Consider the following 14,330-nt stretch of genomic DNA (forward strand, 5'->3'; position numbering starts at 1 on the left):
GAGTTAAATACCCAAGCACAACTTTTTAATCTAAACAGTAAGATTGATAGGTTTTAAAGAAAAATTAGAAAAGTAAAGATAGAGACATTGGACCAAAGGAAAAAAAGGACACATTAATGCAGCATCTCAGGCTTAGCTTTCATCTTACTTGAATGCATTCCAGTGGGATGTATTGATATAGGGAACCTGAGACACATAACAGCACCAGCCTTGGACTTTAGATAATATACTTTCAATAATTTATGATGCTCATGATTACATCACATGGCAGCATTTCCTTGCCCACCTAGAAGCCACTGTCTCTGCTTAGTCCAAAGTGATTCTACAGTTTTGTCAGTTATGATTTTCTTAATACATTTTCTCAAAAAAAAACAATGTAAGATTGAACAAGGACTTTCTTCTATCAGTAACACATTCTGATATCTACTGAATATCAGGTTTCCTCTGCGATGAAAGAATGAACCAGAGGAATGAGGTTAACTTTTCAGCAACCCCTCCCTCCATATGTTGAATGCTGATGACTTGTATGGAGGTCATGATTCTTCAAGACTTGGCAGCCATACATCAGCTGGAGACAGAGATGTAATCATAGCAGGCACAGCAAAGCGGAGTAGTTGAATAGGCTTCATTTATTTACGGTACTGATTACCAGTGCTTGGCATCTGCATCTAAACTATGACTTAAAGCACAGTGTGAATGTTCTCATTGATTGAATATAAAGTTAAGAATTTAACTGATATGATGATATTTTATGGGATCTCTGTGCTTTGAAAAGGATATAATCATCCTTTGGAATAGTTGACTAATTGCAGTATTTTATTCTCTCAAATTCATACAAAAAGTGAAACAATGGCATAATCACTTTTGAATTCTACTTCTATTTTGATATATGAATGCATTCCATTCTCTGTGTGTCTTTCTGGTTCCAAAATCATTTGACATGCTGCTGAGAAGTGCAGCAAATAAACCTAGACAATGTAGGCAGATATTTGAATTCATTAAATGAAAGGTGGGGTGCACAGATCTACATTCTATGAGAATTGGACAGGAAAACAGTTTTGAGTAGCACAGTAGATAAGAGACTTTATGCTCTCTCAGAACAGCACCTTTTATGAACAAGCTTCTCTTTGAGCTCTCTCATCATGAGCTGGGTACAAATAAGTGTTTTCTTACCATATCAAAATACCAAAATATTTACACCAAAAGAGAGGAAAAGATAAGCAAATTCAGGTCAAAACAAAGCCCATTTTTCTTTCAAATAATTTTGTAAAAGTAAGACTATAGCTTCAGAGTTTGAAGTTTGGTGTGGTGATGGTTGCAGTTTGGGATAAAGGTTATTGATTATGCTGACTTTATTACTGATGTATTGTAAAGTTTACCATTAATTCAACACCTGGCTGGAACAATATTTTATATAACAAGGAAAGAAACATCACTCACTTTACAAAATATATTTTAATTTGAGTGGTATTTTATAGAATGTATTGTGGTGTATCAATAATCACAAGCTTTGAGCTAATACAAGATCGCTTAGAGATCTTTTCAAAATACACGTTGTAAGGCCCATGTCTCAACCTTAATATTAGTGATTGTCAGATCAGCGCCTTGAATCTGCATTTTGTATGGGTCCTCAAGTAGTTATGGTAATGGTGGTTTAGGGACCACATATAGATCCTATAATATGTTTTAGTGGGTAACATAATAAACCTTTTAGACTTGTAGACTATGCATTCTCTCTCATAACTTCTCAAATCTGTCATTGCTGCTCAAAGACATGTAAGCAATATACAAGCAAATCAGTTGCTTTACTCCAAAGAAAGTTTATTTCCAATATCAAGTCACGTGACTAGATTTGGCCATGGTGGAAACACAAATTACAAACCAATCTCTGCTCTAGACCAGGTTTTTTCAACTTCAGAACTTGGGTATCTTGGAATGGAGAAACAATGGTGTCAGGTAGAGATGGCTCTGCCTTATAGGATGTGGAGGGACATACTTTACCTTTATCCACAAGATTCCTGCTGCACATCTGCAAATGTTAAATCAAAGGTGTTTCCATAGTTTGCCAGGCATCTCCTGAAGACTGAGATTTCTCTTATTTGAAAGCTACTACTTTTGTTTTTTGTTTTTCGAGACAGGGTTTCTCTGTGTAGCTTTGCGCCTGTCCTGGAACTCACTTGGTAGCCTAGGCTGGTCTCGAACTCACAGAGATCCTCCTGGCTCTGCCTCCCGAGTGCTGGGATTAAAGGCGTGCACCACTGTATTGGAGAATGAATTATTACACAAATGAGGACATTGTGATAGAAAACCAGTGGATTTGTAATCCAAGTGAATGAAAGCCTGAGCAATCATAGCAAACATTTCTCATTCCGTCTTTATCTTGAGATTCCTTCATATACCAAGCAGCAGTGTGGGAGCCAATTTTGGAATGCGTCAGAGAATTAAATAAAGTTGTTATTTTGAAAGCTGCTAAGGATGACTCAAGTATGACATGTGGTGCTGGCTTCCAACTAAAACCTGTCTGCTAGGTAAGTGACATGAGATAAATGCCACCAACAACCTGTTTTCAAGGTATGCACACCAATTAGTGGAGGAACTGATAGACTTAGTATTTAGAACAAGCAGGAAAATGAATCTTGGTCTTTTAGTTAATACAGTTCCCAGAGAGTCTAGGGACTTCTGTTGGCAAGCATCAAAAATAATTTACAGAGTAACACCAAGGTGCAATTTCTCAGGGTGTTAAGATTACACCAGCCACCTCTGAGAATTTGAGTTTGAGTGCAGAATGTCTGGATTTCATATATTTATTTTATTTTTAATGATGTGCATGCCTGTGTGTCTGATGTGGGTGTGTTCCCATATATGGGGTTGCCTACAGAAGCCAGAGGCAATGGGTCCACTGAAGCTCAGTTCCAGGCAGCTGTGAACTATTAGATACAGGTGCTGGGAACAGAACTCCCACCCACTGGAAGAGCAGACCAGACTCTAAACTGTTGAGCCATCTCTCCAGCACATTTAAGGTTTAATTTTAAGATGCTTCCCATGTGAGACGATGCATATTAAAGTCTAAAAGGCACTATTACCACATGTACTTGAAAATAGGAAGTTTCTAATTTTTTCTTTCATTCACTCCAAATTCAATAAAAAAGACAGACAGGTAGCCAACATCAACTCTGTTGGACCATAATTTCTTTCACTTCTGCTTGAGCTGCTGCCAAGAAATTTAAAGAAAAAAACAACTCTTAAAAACTAAAGTTCCAGGTACTGAGAGCCATTTATTCCTTACAGTCACAAATCACTCAATGAGCTTATGGTTTGTTGCAGGGTACAATGAAGGTGAACAAGAAGAGGTAATTATAAAAGGGTCCAAATAATTAATGGGAAGAATAGCATGAAAAGTTAGTTTTGTCAAAATAAGGACTCTTAAGGACAAAAAATCCATTCTAAGAATGGTGATAGGAGCACAATATTTAATTCCTAAGTATAAGAACTGAATGAAGAAACTGAAGGTGAGGCTCATTAAAATATTTCTTGATTCAGCATATGATTGCATCATATTAATGTGCAACACATCACTATTTAAATAAGCATCTTCATCCATTGCTGTCCATGGCCTGTGGCTGATTCACTAGTTCACATTATAAATCATATGTAACAAGTAGTCTACACATATACAGAAACTTGCCAATAAAACTGTCATTGAAAGTTTTACTCATAACAGACTTGGAAATAATTCACCTACTATGTTCATTACTCCAAAAACCCAAAAACATCTGTCATTCAATGTTTCAAAATGTATGTATGGTGTTTTAAAGTGCAATATTTATTCTATATTTAATTAGAATATATTCATCAGATAAAAAATTTGGTTCCATAATGACATTTCATTCAAATGTTTGAGAAGATTCACCCTCAGCCTGTACCCTCTTCTTCCCACATCTTATTCTCCTTTGTCTTTCCAAATGGTCATCCTTCTACTTTTACGCCATATTTATATGGAATTCAGTTCCCAGAATAGATAGATAGATAGATAGATAGATAGATAGATAGATAGATAGATAGATAGGTAGATAGATAAACAGCGGCTCTTAATAAGTTGTTGAGCCAGGCCTCCTCTTGTGATTTTATCTGTGAGATTATGCTAAGCTGAAAATTTAACTCTGTTAAATAATTATTCCTTTTATTTCTCTAATTCTATTAACAAAATCTATTATTCAAAATCCAGTTTGAACAGAGCAGCCTAAAATCCCCAGAGCTATTGTTTTAAAAATTACACATGAAAATCTATCTCAGGTCTTACTTTATATATATATATATATATATATATATATATATATATATATATATATATATATTTAAAATCATCATGCAGTTTTTTGCTAGACTGCAAAATGGTGCTATATCTTAAGATCTCCATAATAAAATGTCTTCAAAAATAATCTAATAAACAAGATATTTTCCATGATGCTAAACTGAGGCAATATGATGTCAATCTTTCGTTTTGTTTTGTTTTGTTTTTTTTGAGACAGGGTTTCTCTGTGTAGCTTTGTGCCTTTTCTGGAACTCGCTTTGGAGACCAGGCTGGCCTCGAACTCACAGAGATCCGCCTGGCTCTGCCTCCCGAGTGCTGGGATTAAAGGCGTGCGCCACCACCGCCAGGCCTGATGTCAATCTTAAAAATATTTTCCTCAGTTTTACTACTGTTACTCTTTGATTCAGAGTATAATTTCCAACTCTTATTGAATGCCCCTAGAGAATAGTTGAAGAATAGTTCCCAGATAATCAACTTCAGTTATGATCAGATTGTAGCATCTCTAATGGTGTCTATTGTCAACATGATGAGCTCTAGAGTCACCTAGAGGACAGAAGGTAGGTTTCTGGGCATGTCTGTGGAGGATTATTTTAATTAGGTTAATTGAGGTGGAAAGATCTAAGTGCGTGGTGTCTGGTGCTATTTCCTTGGCTAGGATGCTGAACTATATAAAAAGGAGAAACTGAGCTGAGTGTGAGTATCCATCACTCTCTGCTTTTGACTGTGGAGGCAATGTGACCAGCTGCCTCAGACTCCTGCTCCTGTAACTTCTTTGTCATGATGGAATATGACCTCAAATTGTGAGCCAAAATAAATCTCTTTCCATTAAATTAGTTTTGTCAAAGTATATTTTAAGAAAAGATATTCATTATTTACACCTGTTGGTAAACTGAGTCACATATGATGACTGAAAAATGAGAGACACTCAAGGACGTGATGAAGCCTTAAAAGGAGCAGAGAACAGCCTCAAAAGACTGAGCAGCTTTGCAGAAATGTATTTATTTACTGTTACACAAGTTATTTTTTTATTAAGAAATGGTTTATTCATTTTACATACCAATCACAGACCCCCCTCTTCCCTCCTCCTGCCTGTCCAGTCTCCCCCCCACCCTTGCAACCCCAACTTCCTCCTACAAGAAGGTATGGCTCTTAATGGGGAGTCAGCAGAGCCTGGTACATTCAATAGAGACAGATTCAAGCTCCCTCCACCACCTCTACCACATCCAGGCTGTGCGAGATGTCCCACCATAGGTAGTGGGCTCATGTACCAGGGATTGATCCTGATCCTACTGCCAGGGGACCCCCTTAAGCAAGTTAAGCTATACAACTATCTCGCTTATGCAGAGGGCCTAGTCCAGTCCTGTGGAGGCTCCACAGGTGTTGGTCTAAATTTCCTGAGTTCCCATTAGTTTGGTTTGGTTACCCCAGTAATAAGATTGGCGAGTACCCTACCTGTCATCATAGAGCCTTTCTCCAGTAACTGATGGAAGCAGATGCAGAGATCCACAGCCAAATGCCAGGTCAAGCTCCACAAAAGTTATTTCTAAAGTAAGTCAAGTTCCTCATACCAGAGCCTCTGCTCTGGTCTTTGTGCTGCCTGAAGAAACACATGACCCACACACTTCTCAGTCCTAATTGTGCAAGGTTTGCAGTGCTCAATAATGCAAGAATTCCAGGTTGGTCAGGAACATCTTGTGACGGATGTCATGTGAAGGCCATCAAGCTCCTCCAGAAAAGCAGCTCCACAAATCTCAGAAGACAGTCACTGATCAGATACAAATTATTTCCTCAGGGCTTGGTGCACCAAAAACAATCCCACCACTCCAGTTTGGTGTTCATGCCAGATACAATAGTTTACCTGTGTCCCCACTATATACAGTACTGAACTAGAACAGTGTACACCATATTCATTTAAAAGGAGCAATTCCCTTCAGATGCAGGTACTATATAAAGCAATACTGTCAAAACAAAATATTGCATATCTGCAGGCTTAAGCATTGCAAGTAACAGGTATTTTTATTCTTATGGCTAGATATGTTTACTGCAATGGTGTCAGTAGTTAGCAATGACACACTGGTGGAGTAGAAAGAAATACTATCCATACTTCTGAGAGAGAAGTCGGTGAATGCGCCTTTGTACTACTGTGGTAAGATGTGCTCATGACTATGGTTTTAAGGAGAAGTACTTATACTCAGCAACAGAAAAAGAAACGTACTCTTGTCCTATAGTGTCATTTTGGTCTGCTTGTTGCCCTGCCATCTTGGACATAGCGTCATCATGCAGATGTCCTCTCTTCTTAAAGAACACTGGCACAATCTTCCTGGTCGACTGCAGAAGAGAAACTGTGACAAGGAAGGACAACTCTTGAGAGTTTTCAGCATAACAAACACGGTTGTTATTTAAAACCTGTTTTGGGCATTTCGGTTTTTAAGTGAGAAAACGCTAGCTAGTTTCATGATTGGTTTTCATGATTGGAAACAAAGGCATAAGACAAAAGTTGTTTCCGAAGTCACAAGATGCCACTGGTGGATTTACTTTTTGCTCCACCTCTCCTCTTCTTTTTTCCATTTTATAGAGGGTTTGGAAAACACCTCAATAATCAATGCCAGATATTATTTTCTTTAAGAGTAAATTAGCATCAAGGGAAGAGAACTTTTTAACACTTTGTTATGATCTTTAAAAAAATGCAAAATTAAATTTACAAAGTGCTAGAAGACCCCAGCTAGGCAGCCTGGCATCTGCTTCAATGTCCAGTAAATCATGGTAATGCTGAGCAAATAAACTACCCCCATTGAGGCTTCTGGTAACTGTCACACCTGTGAGTCAGGGCCGAGAGAGGAGCCCTTAAGTCCCGAGATCTGGAAGCCCGACTCTCTTGGTTCCTGGATCCTGGACGCTAGAGGTAGATTGAGCAGAGTTCTCCAGAGAACACCGCTGGACTGCACTTCACCTCTCCCTGTAGCCTATCCCTTTACTTGTAAATTACCCCACAAAATAAACCTCCCTTTTAACTACGTGGAATTAATTGCCTTAATACTTCCACCAATAGTCCGTGGGTCTCAAGGACCTTCAGCTGTGAGTGTCGCTAGTAACTACTGTCCTTGCTTCTTTGACAGATACCTTTTTCCCAGTACTTGTGCTTGTCTATCTCCTTGAGACACTGAAAGAGCTTCACCAGTTCTCTGTCTTTATTTTGATTTGAATGCACTTTCATTAAATGCCTATTTTCAGTCCATTCTGTAGATTCATGAGAAATTTTATTCCTGTGTCATCAAACATATATGTATATGTATATGTATATGTATATGTATATGTATATTGCTGGAGAACTCAGAAAACTTCCCAAATAACACAAAGAGGCTTCACATCGATGAGCCCTCACTCCTTAGAAAGTGCAAGGTGATTGCAGCACTGTCCAGCATGGCAGTAATCTTATAATTGACATTTGTGGTCACTCCAAGTTCTTTCATTTCAGCTTAAATACACTTCATATTTGTTGCATACCAAATAACAATGTCATAATCTTCATATGCAGATGTTGGAAATTCCTGAACATATATATAATAATATACCCCAGTCTCTGCACAAGACCTATGATCAAGTAATATATAATTGGCATCCAGAGACAGAAGTTTTTTTCCCTTCCCTGACCAGTTTAGTACTTCCACTTTGTACTCTCTGATTCTGTGAGAGATCCTCAGTAAGTTTTATTTCCTATTTTCTACTTCAACTACTTCATCTTCAATGTCAATGTCAATGATGACATCATAATCAGTGAGAGAAAATACAATGTCTTCAAGCTTTCCTCACAAATTCCTATTTTGATTTTGGTATTTTGTTTCAGAGTGAGAGTTCACCATTTTCTGCAGGTTTGCCTTTAACTTTGAGCCCCAGTAATTTCTGGTCTCTGGAAGCACTCCTGTAAGAGTATTGGGAAACTGCTTGAGATCAAGCACAGCATCATCTTCAGAAAGCATGGTCATTGAATACTGCTGCCCACTCCATTTCACAATGATGGGGAGCACTATTTTTCAAGCTTATGAAGTAGTAGCTTTGTCAGAACAAACAACCTGGAGAGTGGCAGAACCAGTCACAGAGGATGCAAAAACTGGCCACAGTAGAACCTAAGGAGACTGGAAGTCTTGTTAAAGTATTTTAACACAGCAACAGTATAAGTAATGAAAAATATCTTTTGGACATTTTATGAATAAAGTTAATAGTTTTTTTTTTTATTTAAAAAATGCATTCATTAGGCTGAGGGCTTGGTAAAGTACCTGCCAAAGGAACATTAGGATTTGGATTTGGATCTCCAGTACACACATAAAGCTGCAGGCTGACAGTAAATCACTGTAGCTCACTGGCCAGCCAACTAGCCTATTAATGAACTCGGGTCTATTTGGAGGCCATGTTTCAAAAACAAAAGTGGATAGCTGTTGACACATGGCCTCAACCTCTGGCCTGAATATGCATGTGTGTGAGTGACAACAAGTGCATGCTCGCACGTGCGAGTGCACATACACACACACATACACACACACACACACACACACACACACACACAGGCACTTTTAAGTTTTGTTTCAATATAATTAATTGAGATAGTAGACTTTTAAAGTACAAAATAAATGTTAAATGAATGAATTGGAACTCTATGAAATCAAGTGCACAAAGAACTACAGATCTAATAAACTATAATCAAATGGGGGAAAAGAATTATGTCACCAGTTATTTAGAATATCTGCTTTCAGGGACATTTCAATAACTGTAATTTACCAGATTTTGGGTCTTCATTGTAAATGCATGACACTATCAATGGTTAAATGAAAAATAAACAGAAAAAGAAATCACCAGTGGAAAATGAAAACTTCCAAATGCTCAGAAAATCTGTATACGTTGCCACTTGTTTCTTGTTTTGAAGGTGGCCGTGATCTTATTAGAGTTGCTAATACCACAAATAAACTTTTCATTAACTGAGAAATATTGACTCTGATAGAACTGCTATTAAGTAGCAATTTTGAACTTGATTTAATTTTTTTTCTGGCTTGAAGGTCCAGGCTCCTTCCCAAACTATCTCTTGAATCAAAATATTCTAAGGTAGTAGATGTTTGACTGAGATCTTTTCAGGAATACCAGGTTCAAATCAGAACATGAGAAGTCATTTCTTTTAACAGCATAATGCTATTAACTGCCATATATTCTCAGGCTTCTGTTTCTCTGACCAGGTGGGTTATTTATGAGGATAGAGCCCTGTCTTTCCCTCTCTTCCTGTCTCTCTCTTTCTCTCTAGTTAATCCAGACAGTATTCTAGACCCATGATTGACAAATTTTATGGAAGAATGAGGTGATAAAAATAACTTTTTAGTTTTTGAGGCATATGGAAACAACAAACACACATTAAATACCAAACAGAATAGTAAATGCTGGGACAAAATTGAGAATATTTTTTCTTAATTCTTTGTCTCTATTAAACAGTCATTTTTACTAATTGTTGGAAATGCTGTAAGCATTACATTTAATTTATCTCATTCTCTGCTATTTTGTATGAGAACAAATTTAGTGTAATAATCATGTAGCAGAGAATTATAAAAGCTCAGTAGAAATAGAGAATAACAATATCAACTCACTTGCCCCCATCAGAACATTTCAGGTAGCTCATGTTCATGTAAGCACTTTACCCAGACGTCAAATGAATCAATTCTCAAACAACTTTTCTTTGCTTTAAAATGTAAGTAATACAATTCACATCTTCAAGAAATGCTGACAGCTGCTGGTACCAAGAGGTCATGGGGGTATACAGCAGGTGACAACTAGTGTTCAGCAGGTCGACCCACCAGACTCTCTGATGGGGAGCTACACTTGGCAAGACCACAGAGGTACTGACTGTTAATGACCAGTTGCTCCTGTCTGTAATTTTTCTCATATGCCACTGCATTTATTCCCTAAGAACAGCTATGGGTGTTATCCCATTGCTTGTGTGTTTATCTCATGAAAATATTCCATCTATTAAGCACACATATTTGTGGGTGGTCAGGAAGATGACTTCTTATATAACTGTATATAACATATAACTCTATGACTTCTTATATAACTTATATAACTATATAATTTTGATGAATAGAAACATATGAAAATATGCTTCATAACTAGAGCTATTGTTGTATGTGACTGTTAAAGGTCTGTGCTCTATTTTTACTTACTGACAGGGCAAATTGGACAAATGAAGTGTTCTTGGATAGATTATAGGCAGAACTTTCACAGATTTTATTCATGAGAGAACTTGAAGATTTTTGGTCTTGTTGGATTAAAATCTTTAAAAAGAATTGTAGTGAACTAGAAATGACAGTGCAGGTGTCTGGTTTTGTTATATCTTAGTCATTCTAGAGAACAATAGCACCTATGCTACCCTAAGCTTCCTCCACCGCCACCTCCCCACTCTGATGCAACAAACAATCCTTTTCTTTAAATCTCTCATTGGTTTAGTTTCTTCCCTTGTACCCTTGTGGCTATCCCTTTAAGAGATAGCCAGAACATTTTACAACCTGCAACTGTTGTCAGTCACCAATTAAGCTGGCCAAGGCTTCACCAAGTGAGACTCTTATCAGAATGCTTGTCTCTGAGAGTTTGCTTTGTAGTTTTTACAAACAAGTATCTAATGAATGGATATATAAGAAGAAATAAGAACATGAATAAAGAGCACATAGAATGAAGAGCATTTACCCATTTGTATGAAATTATTATAGAAATCTTCTTTTCCATCACTCCTGGAAGCATTTCTCTTAAGGAACCCTGGGTAGGAACAGAGGGCAGGTACCTCAACCCCTACAAAGAAGCACTGCTATTTCTTCATTTAAAATATTGCCTCATTATACATGAAGAAAAGAATATACAGGAAGAATGCATGATAAAGAAAAATCCCCAGATCCTTAATTTGGCAAAGACAAAAGGCTGTTAATCTTGCCTTTTTTGTTATTCTTTTTATTTGTTATTGAGAAATAAAATTGGTTCCTTAGGAAAAATGAATAGTACTCAAAGGCTTGACAAGTCTATTTAACATAATAAAAAGGAGCTTATTAAAACAGTTGTATACTCTCAAAGGAACTTAGACAAAGACTGAAATTCTTGTGAGTGGTTTTAAAAAAAGCAAAGAAAAACTAAGTGGACACACAGAGTGGGACCTGGTTCTAAGAAAAGTTGTAAATGAAGTAAAATATGAATAATATGTCAAGTGCTGTCTACAAGACTTGTAGGAGGAGATGTAGACATCTGCCTATGGAGACCAGAGCTTTAAAGCTGCAGAACATGTGGCCAATGAAATACTACCTTCAAATATTTATTTCCTCAGAAAGCCAAATGATCAAGATCATAAACTGCACAACTGCATACAAAAACACAAGAAAAATGGCAGTTAGAAAAGAAAAAATTTAAAGTTTGAATTTTCTTTAAAGACAAAGTAATGTCCCCTGTTTTATAGCCTTTATATCATGTAAAGCAACATGGAGAAGTGAAAAGATGGTAAGAAAAGGTTTCTTCATTTTTTTTTTTGTGATGGCACCAACAATGAGTGCAGATCCAGAACACACACCAGAGTTACAGAGTCCACCTCAAGAATGGAAATGTTTGTTATCTCCTGTGTTTCAATGTATATATGTGTACAAATGCACAAACCTTTGATTTCATGAATATCTTTTAGATAATAAGTGTGATGTGTGCACTGAACCCCAACCTCCTTATTTCTTCCAAAATCATTTATTGAATTCTTAAACCTGCAAGAAAAATGTTTTATTTCAGAACTGAAAATCCAGAACTGAAATTTTAATTTCAGAACTGAAAATGTTATACAGGCAAACCTGGTAAAAGATAAATGGCATTCCAATATTCAGAGAAAGAAGTTTGCCATTCACGCTAAATCAAATATTTCTCTGAGGTCAGTATCCTAAAGGCAAAGGATGCATGTGTGAAAAATTGAATCTTGGAGTAACCCTTGCTGATGTTGTCGTTTTCATACTTCTTCATGAGTCTTTTCATCAGAGAGGCTGACTTAGAGAAGCCCACTGGGTCATTCCTAGAAGTTTCTACTTAGTTCTGATTCTGCTAGTGTGTTTACTTTTCAAATCCTTTCTCAGCTCTATTTTTAGCAAATATAGTAAGAAAATGGCTATAGGACCTTTCTTAGCTTGAGAGTAGCTAGTACTAGATATCATAACCCATTAACTTTTCATTAACTGAGATATAATACATGGCATAGTTCTTGACAGGACTATCAAGTGGCAAAGTTAGACATAGATTTTAAAAATTGAAAGTCATGCCTGAAGACCTTCAAAACACTTCATTTTGCTCTAGTGAAACATAACAGTATCTGAACAGAATATGTTACTTTGTATGAAATCCCTCTTAGGAGTGAAGCAGAAGGGTTATTTTGATGAGTCATAAAAGAAGGGTAAGAAGTGACTTAATGAATTTAGTAATTAGAGATAAAGTTGTAGCTGGAGTTTTTCCCGGTCCCTCCCAGGCCCACAGCTGCTCAGAACCAAATAAATACACAGACGCTCATATGAATTAAAACTGTTTGGCCTAATGGCTCAAGCTTCTTGTTAGCTAGATCTTACATCTTAAATTAACCAATTTCTATAAATCTATACCTTGCCACATGTCTCATGGATTATTGGTATCTTTACAACTTGCTTCTCATGGCAGTGGCTGGGAGCATCTCCTGACTCAGCCTTCCTGTTCCCAGAATTCTCCTCTCTCCTTGTCCCACCTATACTTCTGCCTGGCTACTGGCCAATCAGTGTTTTATTTATCAACCAAATCAGCGCAACACATTCACAGCATACAGAGCAATATCCACAGCACTTCTCCTTTTCTTTTTTTTTTTTTTTTCAAAACAGAAGGTTTTAACTTTAACATAGTAAAATTACATATAGGAAACAATTATCAAGTAAGAATTATGGTTATAATATCTAGTCTATTTGTATTTGGCAAAATTAAGAAGATATCCTACCTATCCTATATTTGTGAGTCTAAGGTTTCATATCTAACTTATCTTTTATCATAACTAAGGAAATTATAACTATCTAGCCTTCAATTACATCAAAGACCCCAGAAGGATATCATATTACCTTAGCAAACAGGAAATGCATTGTAAGTAACTTTCAAAAATCTTAAATGACAAGAAAGCTGGCTGCCTGGACAGTCATTCAAAGTTCTTCTGTAACTTTGCAGCATCCATTCTTTAGCCTATAGGCCTAGAGTCTCTCAGTCATTTCTCTCTGTGTCCTGTAGAATGTCTGGCAGTTTCCTCTATGAAGCAGGAAACTGAAGGACCATGTTGCCAAGCAAAGTTCAGTGGTCACATTCCTATGAGTTCTGCATATCCAGTCGATATATCATTTTGTCAAGCAGTCCAGGCAAGAACAGTTTCCTGCCCAAATGGCTATTTTTGCCAAGAAGAAGATAAACTCCATATAGAGTGTCTTCCATTCCCATTCTCCTCTCTGAAATAAATCAGTGCTGCAAGGAGCAGGCATGTCTCATTGTCTAGAAAGTCTAAGTTTTTAAAATATTTCAAATGCCATATTCCATAGGTCTTTGAAGTGTTTGAAGATTACCTACTTAATTAAGTTATATCTATGTATACCTAGAAAACTTAACATAACTATAAGTTTAACTATTCATAGAAGACTAATTATTAATCTGTATTTTTTAATTATTTATTGCAATCTAAATGAGTTACATAAACATAATACCTCAGACAGGGGTAGAAATATATATATACAGAATAACAAAATTAAGTTTAAACTTGTATCAATAAACTAAAATCATACCAATGTAAAATATTTTTAAACAAGTTGTTGCTCTTTAAAAGTTGGCTCATTAATCTACCTTTACATCCTATCATATCTATACTATTCCCTTCCCTTCTTTAGAAAGAGATTGTATTTATAATCAATCTGATTTAAATAAAAATAAACATTTATAAACAGTATTTGGGAATTTGGGCGTAGCTTCTCTTACTACT

At 36.6% G+C, this 14,330-nt stretch overlaps 1 pseudogene; it reads right to left on the reverse strand.

Annotated features, from left to right (window-relative positions):
* Positions 1 to 7,404: 7,404 nt before the first annotated feature.
* On the reverse strand, positions 7,405 to 10,097 carry LOC131905614 (ubiquitin-like domain-containing CTD phosphatase 1; annotated as a pseudogene).
* Positions 10,098 to 14,330: the final 4,233 nt, after the last annotated feature.

This window comes from Peromyscus eremicus, chromosome 3 (genome assembly GCF_949786415.1).
Source record: "Peromyscus eremicus chromosome 3, PerEre_H2_v1, whole genome shotgun sequence".
NCBI lineage: Eukaryota > Metazoa > Chordata > Mammalia > Rodentia > Cricetidae > Peromyscus > Peromyscus eremicus.